This window comes from Tenrec ecaudatus, chromosome 12, assembly GCF_050624435.1.
Source record: "Tenrec ecaudatus isolate mTenEca1 chromosome 12, mTenEca1.hap1, whole genome shotgun sequence".
Taxonomy (NCBI): domain Eukaryota; kingdom Metazoa; phylum Chordata; class Mammalia; order Afrosoricida; family Tenrecidae; genus Tenrec; species Tenrec ecaudatus.
In genome coordinates, this window is record NC_134541.1 from 120,104,483 (window position 1) to 120,118,487 (window position 14,005).

Below are 14,005 nucleotides of genomic sequence, written 5' to 3' on the forward strand. Positions count from 1 at the left end.
TCACTGTAACTTGAGTTACCTGCTTTGCCACACTATTGGAATTTACACTTTTTGAGCTGGGGACTGTTGGACTCTGTCATCTGGCTGACTGTTGGTGACCTGCTTTGCTGTTTGCTGCCTGTGCCTGGATAGCCTGAATTGCTCTACAGAGGACTACCCAGTGGCCCTCAAGACTTGAAGGACTGCCAGTGTCTCACAACTGTCTCATGAGAGTGAGATGTGCTGAGCCATTTGTACTACTTTATAAATTAATTAACTATTTCTTATGTTATATATCTATCTACCTGTATAAATATTATAAAATTGTTAGCATTCTGGTTTTGTTTCTCAAGAGAACCCTGTCTAACATAATTGGTACTGAGAGTGGTTCTAGAGAAATAAAATTATAAATATGGGCTTTTAAAATTGGCTTTCTGGCCTGATTAGTCTTAACAGCACTGATAATGCTATTTCTACACCCAAAGCATGGATAAGTCTTCCACTCTTACTAATCCATGGTGTGAAATAGCAAAGCTAATATCTATAGTATCACCACCGATGGATGAGGTGCTAGTTAAAGGAGAGGCTCAGAGTCATCATATCTTTGCTATTTTCCAGGAGTTTTGTCAGGACCACAAGTATACAGAAGCTGGTTGACTGGTCCTTCTTACAATGGAAAGTGTGATTAAGGAGAGGGATGGTCTCAGAGCCTCAGAAGCGCGCATCAGGTGCAGACTAACAGATTTAAAAGCTTCCATCTGTGCTACAAAGGAGAGCCTTCTCTCCTCTAGTAATAGAGCTGACATTGCTGAGAACCAGGTCCAGAGTCTCCTTATGTGAGTGGCTGAAATACAACATCCGCTGAATTGCAGATCTAGAGCAGTGTCTGATACCAAAGTGAGGGCATTGACTGGGAAAAGTTGGGACCCTGAAACATGGGATGGGAACATATGGGCTGATGACCCAGAAGAGGAGAATATTGAGACCCTAGAAACAATTGACCCACCCCAGTCAATAGATACACCCCTCCCAGCTGAAGGTATTAATTCACTATTAATAAAACAACCCACACTGGAGCAGATTAGCCAAACTATTCAAGCTGAAATGCCAGGTGGGGCTGCATCGGTAGCATTGCCTGAGGGAGACGCCTTACAAGATATTGCTGAGAGCCCCCAGGAAACACCCTCACCACCCATTATTTCCGCTAGACCCATCACAAAATTAAGTCTCAGAAAGCTCCTAAAGGTGAGTTTGAGATGATTATCCAAGAAGAAGCACGCTATACTCATAAAGACCAGCTTGAGTTTTCAAATACATAAAGCAGAAGCCTGGGCAATATCCCTGGTTACTAAGGGTGTGGGATACTGGTGCATGAAATGTAATACTAGACAGGTCTGAGTTTCTGGATATGGGACCTCTAAGCACAAATTCTTCTTTCAATGTCTGTGAGAGAGGCTAAGAAAGGATCTAATTCTTTATTTGGTTGGTTCGCTGAAGCATGGACTGCCAGATGGCCTAGATTAGACCAACTTGACGTACCTGACCTACCTTGGTACACTGTAGAGGAAGGCATCCAAAAGCTTAGAGAGATTGATATGCTGAAATGGATCTATCAGGATATTCCCGTAGACCCAAAAAGGGTGTCTCCTGAGGACATCCCCTTTACCACAGCCACAAGGAACAAGTTTGTGAAGTGGGCCCCAGCATCTCTTAAAACTCCTGTAATTGCTATTTTATGTGCACCAGGATTAACAGTTAGCACTGCCCTAAGCGAACTCTGACATTTGCCCATAATGGGGCTGATTGGTCCCCATGGTGGTAGAGGGCAGGTGTCAGCACTGAATCAACAGAGACAGGGTGGCGTGGTTATAACAGACAACAAGGTTTCCGTGGTAATCAAAGCAACCTGTCTCGTGTGGAATTATGGCATTGGCTACTTAGCCACAGTGTTCCTAGCAGTGAAATAGCTGGGAAACCTACTAAATATTTATGTGATGTATACAGGCAGAAGAATGCTGGATCAGGTGAACAGCAGAATAGACATTCACAATCACAATCAATTTCCAGACCTAAGCCAGTTTACAGAACCACAACCCCTTAAATGAGGGGGATGCCGGGTCCCTTTGAAGGAGGACCCTGCTACCTCAGTGAAGGTCTATACTGTTAGTCTTTCTTCTAGCCTTCCCCAAAGGGACCTGTGGCCTTTCACAAGAGTGACTGTTCATTGGGGAAAAGGAAATAATCAAACCTTTTGGGGATTACTGGACACTGGCTTGGAACTGACACTAATTCCAGGAGACCCAAAGTTTTTCGAAGGCTCACCACTCAGAGTGGGGGCTTATGGAGGTCAAGTTATTAATGGAGTTTTAGCTCAGGTATGCCTCACTGTGGGGCCCCTGGACCCAACCTGTGGTTATTTCCCCAATTCCAGAATGCATCATTGAAATAGATATACTTAGTAACTGGAAGTACCACATATTGGATCTCTGAAATGTGTAATAAGGGCTATCATGGTAGGAAAGGCCAACTGGACACCATTAGAACTGCCATTGGCTAGAATAGTAAACCAAAAGCAGTACCGCATTCCTGGAGGGAGATTGCAGAGATCAGTGCCACCATCAAAGACTTGAAAGATGCAGGGGTGGTGATTCCTACCACATCCTCATTTAAACTCACCTATTTGGTCTGTAAAGAGGAGAGATGGATCCTGGAGAATGACAGTGGATTATCGTAAACTTTACCAGGTGGTGACTCCAATTGCAGCTGCCGTTCCAGATGTGATTTCATTGCTTGAGCAAATTAATACTTCTCCTGGTACTTGGTATGCAGCTATTGAGCTGGCTAATGCCTTCATCTCAATACCAGTCTCAAAGGACCGCCAGAAGCAGTTTGCCTTCAGTGGGCAGGGGCAACAATATACTTTCACAACTCTCCCCAAGGGGTACATCAACTCGTCTGCCCTGTGTCATAATTTAGTCTGAAGGGACCTTGATCACCTGTCTATTCCACAAAATGTCACACTCGTCCATTATATTGATGACATTATGCTGATTGGACCCACTAAGGAAGATGTATCAAAGACTCTAGATTCATTGGTACAACATTTGCATACAAAAGGTTGGGAAATTAACCCAACAAAAATTCAGGCATTCTCCACATCAGTAAAATTTATAGGGGTCCAATGGTGTGGGGCATGTTGAGATATTCCTACTAAAGTGAAGAATATGCTATTGCATTTGGCCCCCACCCAACAACTAAAAAGGAGGCACAACACCTAGTGGGCCTTTTCGGATTTTGGAGGAAACACATCACTTGGGTGTTCTACTTCAACCTATTTATCAAGTGACATGAAAAACCTCCTATTTTGAGGGGGGCCCAGAACAAGAAAAGGCTCATCAACAGGTTCAGGCTGCCGTGCAAGCTGCTTTGCCACTGGGACCATTTGATCCAGCTGACCCAAAGGTGCTCAATGTGTCTGTTGTAGATGAAGATGCAGTGTGGAGTCTTTGGCAGACCCCTATTGGTGAATCACAGCATAGAACATTGGGATTTTGGAGTAAAGTCCTGCCATTCTCTGCAGACAACTATTCCCCCTTTGAAAAAACAGTTGTTGGCCTGTTATTGGGCCTTGGTGGAGACTGAACGTCTCACTATGAACCACCAAGTCACCATGAGGCCTGAATTACCTATCATGAACTGGGTATTATCTGACCCACGTAATCATAAAGTTGGATGTGCGCAGCAACACTCCATTGTTAAATGGAAGTGGTATATATGAGATCGGGCCAAAGCAGGACCTGAAGAAACAAGTAAGCTGCATGAAGAAGTGGTCCAAATGCCCACAGTCTCTACTCCTGTCACTGTACCTTCTGTCTCCCAGTCTGCAGCTATGGCCTCCTGGGGAGTTCCTTACCATACTTTAACTGAAGACCCAAAATGTCATGCTTGGTTTATGGATGGCTCTGCACGATATGCAGGTGCCACTTGTAAGTGGACAGCAGTAGCACTACAGCCCCTTTCTGGGATCTCCCTAAAGGACAGTGGTGAAGGGAAACTTCCCAATGGGTAGAACTTTGAGCAGTGCACCTGGTCGTTCAGTTTGCCTATAAGGAAAAATGGCCAGATGTGAGATTGTATTCTGATTCATGAGCTGTGGCTAATGGCTTGGCTGGATGGTCAGGGAATTGGAAGGACCATGATTGGAAAATTGGTGACAAGGAAGTGTGGGGAAGAGGTGTGTGGATGGACCTCTCTGAATGGGCCAAAAAAGTAAAGGTAATTGTATCTCACATGAATGCGCACCAAAGGATTGCCTCTGAAGAGGAGGACTTTAACAATCAAGTGGATAAGATGGCATGCACTGTGGAGACTGGTCCTCCCTTTTCCTCTGCCACTCCTGTTATCGCCTAATGGGCACATGAACAAAGTAGACATGGTGGCAGGGATGGAGGTTCTGCATGGGCACAGCAACATGGACTTCACTCACCAAGGCTGACTTGGCTACTGCCACTGCTGAGTGCTCCATTTGCCAGCAACAGAAACCAACATTAAGTCCAAGATATGGGACCATTCCTCGGGAGATCAACCAGCAACTTGGTGGCAGGTTGATTACATAGGATCACTTCCATCATGGAAGGGGCAGTGTTTTGTTCTTACTGGAATAGATACCTACTCTGCATATGGATTTGCCTGCCCTGCATGCAATGCTTCTGCCAAAACTACCATTTTTGGACTTACAGAATGCCTCATCCACCGGCATGGCATCCCACATAGCATTGCTTCAGATCAAGGAACTCACTTCACAGCAAGTGCAGTGCAGCAATGGACCCATGGCCATGCCCATTGAATCCACTGGTCGTATCATGTTCCTCATCATCCTGAAGATGCTGGCTTGATAGAACAATAGAACAGGCTCCTGAAGACACAATTAGGGCGCCAACTGGGTAGCAACAACTTGTGGGGCTGGGGCAATTTTCTCCAGGAAGCTCTATACGCTCTAAACCAGCAGCCAGTATATGGTGCTGTGTCTCCAATAGCCAGAATGCATGGGTCCAGGAACCAAGGGGTGGAAGCTGGAGTGGCACCATTCACTATTACTCCTAGTGATCTACTTGCAGCATTTGTGCTTCCTGTCCCAGCAACCCTGTGTTCCTCAGCCATGGAGGTCCTGGTCCTGAAGGAAGGAACTCTCCCACCTGGAAACACAGCATGGATTCCACTAAACTGGCAGCTGAGAATGCCCCCTGGCCACTTTGGGCTTCTCATGCCTTTAGATCAACAGGTCAGGAAGGGTTTCACTGTACTGAGTGGTGTGATTGATCCTGATTACCAAGGAGAAATTGAACTGGTGTTACATGATGGAGGTAAAGAAGAATATGTCTGGATCCAGGAGATCCCATAGGCTGACTCTTAGTGCTCCCATTGCCTGTGATTAAAGTAAATGGTAAATTACAGCAACCCAATCCTGACAGGACTTATTATGACCCAGGCCCCTCAAGAATGAAGGTCTGGGTCACCCCACCAGGCAAAAAACCACACCCAGCTGAGGTGCTTGCTGAGGGCAAAGATAGTACAGAATGGGTAGTAGAAGAAGGTAGTTCTACCTATTGGTTATGACCACGTGATCAATTGTAAAAGTGGGGTTTGTAATAGTCAATGTATTTTATTTATATGTGTTTCTTGAGTATCTTTCCTTTGTTCATGTATGATACATCAGATACAATTGGACTCTGTGTTTTCATGTATATGTATGATAGATGTTTGATGTTAAGTATAAGTGTGATTTCATTAATGTCTGGAAATTATATATGGCTAAAGAATTGTGTACAAGTGCCAAGTTGGCAAGCAGTGGATTGTGATAGCTAAGGTTGATTGTGCCAACATGGTCAATGAACACATGTGGGATTAATTTAAAGGCAGAGGATAAATGGCTCAGTGAAGCTCACCTCTCTTGCTCTTTGATCATCGAACCAATGTGCGGCCACCTTACTTGTTCTGTGTCTCAATTTGCCAGCTACACTACCTGTGGGACACCTAACCCAGGGACTGTGTCACTGCAACTTGAGGTTCCTTCAAGACCTTCTTTGCCACACTATTGGATTTACATTTCTTGAGCTAGGGACTGTTGGACCTTGTCATCTGGCTGACTGTTGGTGACCTGCTTGCTGTTTGCTGCCTGTGCCCGGATAGCCTGAATTGCTCTACAGAGGACTACCCAGTGGCTCTCAAGACTTGAAGGACTGCCAGTGTCTCACAACTGTCTCACAGGAGTGAGTTGCACTGAGCCATTGGTACTGCTTTATACTTTAACTGTTTATTTCTTATGTTTTATATATATATAATTATTAGTGTTCTGGTTTTGTTTCTCTAGAGAACACCCCTTCCAAGGACTTAACACTGTTCTGGGTGCTCATAATTTAGATGCAAGTAAGATATAACACCTGACCTCATGGAATTCTTTTGCTCTAGTTAGGGATAGGATAGAGATCTACTATCTCTCTATGGATAGAGAGATAGAGCGATATGGAGCCTTTGTGGCATAGTAGTTATGCATTGAGCTGCTAACCCCGAGGTCAGTGGTTGGAAACCATCAGCTGCTCTGTGAGAGAAAGACAAGACTTTCTACTCCCTTAAAGAGTTACAGCCTTGGAAAACCACAGAGGCAGCTCTTCCCTGCCCTGTAGAGTTGCCATGAGTCGGAATTGACTTGATGTCACTGAGTCTTTTCATTTATGTATATATATGGATATGAAATATATAATTAATGTATGTATACACACATGCATGTGCATCTGGACATGGTAAAATGTCAGGTATGCAGAAGTGTGATGATAAAGAGCAAAGCAGAGTGAGAGGACAGAGGGGAGGAGGGAGCGTTATTTAGGAGCATCGTGAAAGAAAGATTCTCTGAGGAAGTCACGCTTGGGCTAAGACGTAAAGGAAGAGTTAAAAGCTATAAATGGAGAGATTGGGCCCTGAGAATATCTGGCGGCAGCAACTTTTATGTAAATTAGAAATGATGTTGTAAAAGAAATGCTTTCAAAGAAAGACTGTCTTAGAAAAGAGCAGTCATGGGACAAGGAATCAGTGGATGAATCACAGGAAACACCTGGCATTTCTGCACTGATAAAGCAGGAAGGGGTTGGGAAGGATGGACAGGTGGCACACAGCTTACTGTTTTCATTTATTTTTTAATTAACTTTAAACATTTATCAATGTAGACATGCACACAAATTAAAAAATAAAATATTAAAGAAAAGACCATAGTGAAAAGCAGCTGTCCTTGTCTGACCTCACTCTGTTTCCCAAAGGATAAGCACAGCTATTAATGTCTGCCTCAGTTTAACTCTCCCCAATCTTTGCTTCTTCCAATATCCTTGTAGAATAGTTTTAGTTCCTCAATTTATCATCTTCGTAACTTTCAAAAGCATGTTTAAACTTCTAGTTCTCTTGCCACCGACTATTGGCAATATCTCTTGATGGCTCTCCTTGAAATATTAGGATTTTGTACACTCACCTTTCCTGCCTCATTTCCACCTCCCAACTTCGACTACTGTTCTAGATAGCAGGAAGATAATTGGCGTACGTTCAAGAGAGAGCATAGGGGTTTCAGGAAATGAACAAGGGTTTGTAAGGCTTAAGTTTAATATGATGTGTAGGTGTACTTTATAACCCTGGGTTGTTTTCTTCTATGCGTTTGATTCTTCAATTATGTTTTATTGACTATGCAAAGACATTCGACTGTGTGAATCCTAACAAACTATGGATAACCTTGAGAAGAATTCCAGAACATTTCATTATGTTCTTGTGGAACTTATACATGAATCTGCAGGCAGTTGTGTGAACAGAACAAGAGAATACGGCATGGTTTAAACTCCGGAAAGATCTGCCTCAGAGTTACAGCTTTTCACTAGAATTACTCATTCTGTTTGCCGAGCAAATAATCAGAGAAGCTGGATTATATGAAGAAGAATGTGATATCAGGATTGGAGGAAGGTTTATTAACAACCTCTGGTATGCATGACGCAAACATGCTTGCTGAAAGTGAGGAGAATTTGAAGGATGTGCTGGTTATGGTCAAAGACTGCAGCCTTCAGGATGGATTGAACTTAATATAAAGAAGACCACAATCCTCACAACTGAACCAACAGGTAACATCATGATAAATGGAGAAAAGGTTAAGTTGTCAAGGATGTTGTCTTGCTTGGACCCACAGTCAATGCTCATGGAAGCAGCAGTTAGATCAAACAAGACATTGCATTGTGTGAATCTGCTCCACAAGACCTCTTTAATGTGTTGGAACGCAAGGATGTTAATTTGAGGACTAAGGTGTGTCTGATGTACCCAGGGTCTTTTCAATTGCCTCATATGCATGGGAAAATTGGGCGTTGGATAAGGAAGACCAACGAAGGATCGATGTATTTGAATCATGGTGCTGGTGTGGAATGTTGAAATTACCGTGGGCTGCCAGAAGAGCAAGCAGATCTGTCTTGGAAGAAGTACAGCCATAATATTGCGTAGAGGCAAGGATAGTGAGACTTAGTCTCATGAGCTTTGTACCTGTTGTCAGGAGAGACCAGTCCCTGGAGAAGAGTAGCGTGCTGGGTAAAGTGGAGGGGCAGCGAAACAGAGGAAGGCCCTCAACAAGATGGATCGACATAGTGGCTGCACCAACGCGCTCAAACAAGAACAATGGTGAGGAAGGCCCCGGACCCGGCACTGCTTCGTCCTGTTGTACGTAAGGCGGCTGTGGGTTGCAACGGACTCACGACATCTAGTCACAATATAGGCTGGATCTAAAAGTATAAAACCAACAAGTCAGGACCACAAGGAAAATACCAAAGGGAATTTCACTATGGCAACGACGCCGCCCCCTGCTTTTCATTGTCTCCTTGACGTGCAAACAATATGGAAGCCTGACCTCCGAACATATTTTTCATTTTAACATATGTCTCAGCCTCCTTCCTTAAAAGAACAACATAGACAATAGGTGAGGCCGGGCTATATCACTGACTCCCAGCCTAGTCTCACTTCTCTAAGAGGGCTTCTATATCTTCGAGCCCACAGCCCCGCCATGTTTCCTTCTCATTCATGAACACCTTTCCCCTGCTAAGCCCATGTGCTTCAGTGACGTGGCTCCAAATATGAACCACGTGGACCACAGTCAAATCTTTGGAAGTGCCACAGATGTTTCTCCTATTTGAAACTTGTCCTCTCTTCACAGGAACCGATCATTTGTTTAGACTATATGGTTGAACTGTCTTGACCACAGCTGATTGGACAGAAAAGGGTCAACAGTGCAGGCTCGACCAATCAGATGATCTCTCCTAGAAATTCGAAATTGAGACTCAAGCTGCCACTTTGAGTTGGCTTCTTAAATAAAAGATGACATAAAAACTTAAAAGCGAGTCTTGATCTTGAAGATTCCAGAGTAGAGAAAGCAATAAATAATTATAAGCAAAAAGCAGAAACGCAAAATAGCATGACCCCCAAGGCTTCTGTGGTGTTCACTGCCTAGTTTCAACTCCTTGCTGAAGCCTCCTGATTCTATAGTCTCCCTTAGGTTCCTGGAAACATCCCCTCCTTTCATTATTCTAGCTCCGCTGAGTTTTTGTTGCTTACAGCTAACATGTTCTAACTAATATGATAGACATCTCATACTCTGTAATGGAATCCGTGCTGAGAGGAACCCCATCCTCGTGTTCTCCAAAGTACGGAGCAGACTGCCTTGCACCCAGCAGATACTCTAGAAGCATTTTTGAATTGAATCAAGAGGCCAGTAAATGACAGTAAATGATGCAAGCTCTTTTTTATTAAAAGCATTTTACTGGGGGCTCATACAACTCTCATCACAATCCATCCATCCATCCATCCAGTGTGTCAGACACATTTGTACCTTTGTTGTCATCTTCATTCTCAAAACATTTGCTTTCTACTTGGGCTCTTGGTATCAGCTCCTGATTTTTCCCCTCCTCCCCACTCCCCACTCCTTCATGAATCCTTGATAATTTATAAATTATTATTATCTTGTCATATCTTATCCTACCTGATGGCTCCCTTTACCTGTTGTCTGTCCCACAGGGAGGAGGTTATATATAGATCCTTATAACTGATTCCCCCTTTCCACCCCACCCTTGCTCTACCTTCCTGGTAGCACCACTCTCACCACTGGTCCTGAAGGGATCATCCACCCTGGATTCCCTGTTTTTCTAGTTCCTATCTGCATCAGTGTACATCCTCTGGTCTAGTGTGATTTGTAAGGTAGAACTGGAATTATGATAGTGGGGGGGGCAGGTAGGGAAAGTGGGTAGGATTTAAGAACTAGAGGAAAGTTATATGTTTCATTGTTGTTATGCTGTACCCTGACTGGTTCATCTCCTCCCCATAACCCTTCTGTAAGGGGATGTCCAGTTGCCTACAGATGGACTTTGGGTCCCCAATCTGCACTCCCTCTCATTCACAATGATATGATTCTTTGTTCTTTGATGCCTGATACCTAATCCCTTTGACACCTTGTGATCACACAGACTGGTGTGCTTCTTCCATGTGGGCTTTGTTCCTTCTGAGTTGGGTGGCGGCTTGTTAACCTTCAAGCATTTAAGACCCCAGACACTATATAGTTGGATAGCTGGGCACTGTCAGCTTTCTTCACCACATTTGCTTATGCACACATTTGTCTTCAGTGATTGTGTCAGAAATGTGAGTATCATGGAACGCCAGTTTAATAGAACAAAGTCTTCTTGCACTGAGGGAGTACTTGAGTGGAGGCCCAATGTCCACCTACTACCTTAATACTAAACCTATAAATATATGCACATAGATCTATTTTCCCATCATCATATATAAATATATTTACATATATACATGCTTGTATTTAGACCTTTATAAATGTCCTTTGCCTCCTGATTCTTTCCTCTATTTCCTTTTACTTTCCTCTTGTCCCACTATCATGCTCAGCCTTCATTTGGGTTTCAGTAATTCCTCTCAGTGACATTCCCCTTAATCAATCCCTACCAGGCCTCTTACACTCTGCTTGCCACCAATTTTGGATCACTTGTTGATCCCTTGTCCCTGGGTTGGTTAACACCACTACCTTTCTCCCTACCTCCCCTTCTCCCATGTCCCCCGGAGCCATCGTTCCCATTGGTTTCTCCTCCAGATTGTTTATCCAGGCTATCTTATTTAGATAAACCTGGAGAGATAATAATATGCATACACACACAAAAAAAAGACAAAGCAAAACAAAGCAACGAAAACAAAATGACAACAACAAAAAACTAATGACAAAAGGAAAAGAAAAACCTGTAAATAGTTCAAGGTCTGTTTGTTGACCTTTAGGAGTGTTTTCTGATCTAGTCTGATGGTGTGTCACACCCTGGCCCCAAAGTCTATTTTTGGTATTCCCTCGGGACTTCCTTGCTGTGCTCCCCTTGCTGTTCTGTTGCATGCCCTTAGTGTTTTGTCTCAGTGTGGTGGGGTCAGATCGGGCGGAATTCCCACACTGTGTCTCCAGTGTTGTCCCCTGTAGGGCTATGGGTCAGTGAGGGATGTTGTGTCTCATAGTGGGGCCAGCCATATGGTCTTCTCTGTGGATTGGCTGCTCTGAGCTGGAATATCATCCTCAAGGCTTGGTGGGCCAGGATGTGCTCCACTCTCTCTTCCTCCCCCTTCATTTGCTCCTGTGTGCTCTGATCAAACAAGTCTCTCTCCCTGAATTGCAGCTTCAGTGCTGTCCTCTGAAGTAAATTCTTCTGGGGGAAGGGGTGGCTGTCCACGTAGCTGGGACTGGGGCTAGCCCCTCAGACCTCTCCACTGGTTCCCTGCTTCATGCAGGTATGAGACACAGCCACTTCTGAGGTCAGGCAAGAAGGGATAAGAGGAGGTACCCAGAGATGCCCTGCCAGCCACAGCACGAGCGAAGAGCTCAGTGCAAGGGGAAAATCCTTCACAGGAGAACTAATCATCAGTTTCAAGCTCTCTGAATGCGTCTGGGTCTTCTCTTAGATGAGTGGGATCAGAGAGGGTCCTCAGCAAAGACAGACAGAAGTCTGACAAACAGGCCTGTGAGTGCTTTGAATCTCCTGGTCCCTGACTGATCTGGTGGGAGAGCCCTCTGGTGGTGAACACGGGCTTAAATGCAAATCTGAAGCTCCCATCCACACCTACACCTTCGATTGAATGAAAGGATGAGGTCACCGCTAGTAAGCTGAAAGACACCATCAGGAACTAACTGACTGCCTCCCTGCCCCCTCACTCCCACTCCAGGCAGGTGCTCTCACTTGCTCCGAATGCAGGTGCACAGCTTCCCACACTCGGTGATCAGCCCCGAGCAGGAATTACACAGCGGTAGCCTGCCTCACCCACCAAAGGTTCAGTCCACAGTATAAAGTTCTATTCGTGGAACACGTATCCTTTTCTTTTGCTTATATTAATGGCCTGCATCCTGACTCAGGACTTAACATACATCAACCTGAGCCCCTGACCTTTTCCCCTATGTCCCACCTGAATATTTAGATTCCTTCTACTCTTTTTTTTTTAAATAAGTCCTTTTATTGGGGGCTCTTACAGCTCTTATAACCATCCATAATCCATCGTGTCAAGCACATTTGTACATATGTTGCCAACATCATTTTCTTTCCACTTGAGCTTTTGGTATCAGTTCCTCTTTGTCCTCTCCCTCCCCCCACCCTCCCACCCTTGTGAACCTTAGATAAATTATAAATTATTATTATTTTCATATCTTATTCCATTCACTGTCTCCCTTCCCCTCCCCCCCCCATATCTGTTGTTAATCTCCCTGGGGCAAGGGGAAGGGAGGTTACACATCGATCATTTCAATTGGTTCCCCCTTTCTTCCACTTCTACCCCCACCTTCCCCCTACCCTCATAGTATCACTACTCCCATTACTGTTCCTGAGGGGTTTATCTGTCCTGGGTTCTGTGTATCAAGAGCTCTTCTCTGTACCAATGTACTTACTTTGGTCTAGTCGGATTTGTAAGGTAGAACTGGGGTCATGATAGTGGCTCTAGGAAACCACACCCTATCCTTCTGGACTTTAATGGCAGAGCTGATGGGTTAGAAGTGTACTTTCTCTTGTTTTACTAAGGATCTGGTCCAGGGGTCCTCAAACTACGATCCGCGGGCCACGTGCAGCCTGCTGAGGACTTTATCCAGCCTGCCTGGTGTTTTTGCCCCGTTTGTTTTCTTACCTCAAAATAAGACATGTGCAGTATGCATATGAATTTGTTTATAGTTTTTTTAAACTATAGTCCAGCCCTCCAACAGGTCTGAGGACAGTGAACTGGCCCCTCGTTTAAAAAGTTTAAGGACCCCTGATGGCAAATGGAATGACTAGGGTGGGAGAGATATAGCTCAAATCATGCAGTCTCTTCAACATGAGCTTGTTTGGAAACAAGTCCTTTTCACCCTCTTGGATTAGGGAAAACCAAGCAGATCCAATAGAGCTATTTTGGTCACTATTAATTAATTCATATTATTTCAGTTTCTGAGAGGAAGAAGAGAAATATTCACTAATTAAAACTATTCTCAGAGAGATCGACTTCAGTTTCCTGTTACACATGACATTTTTCTTAAAAAAAAAAGTCAGCAAAGAAGGTTTTATTCAGTGGAAATTTTTCCTTTTAAGGAAAAAAGTAACTTGTAGAAGATTTTGTATACCTTTGCCCATTCTCTCTTGTTATTTTCCAAGTGTGTCTTAGACTATGTCCCTAGAAAAACATATATATATGATAACACACACACACATATATATATATATATATATATATTATACACACACACACATACCTGAGCATCTCTGATGGTGTAGTGGTTATGTGTTGGGCTGCTAACTTCAGCTACTCTGCAGGAGAAATAAATAGTTGGAATCTCAGAAACCCATGAAGCATTTCTACCCTGTCCTCAGGGACTCAGTAGCAGTGAGTGTGTGATATATAGGCTTATCTCAAGGAAATAGTTCACACATAATTGTAGTGCTGGTAAGTCCCAAGTATGTAAGTCAGGCAT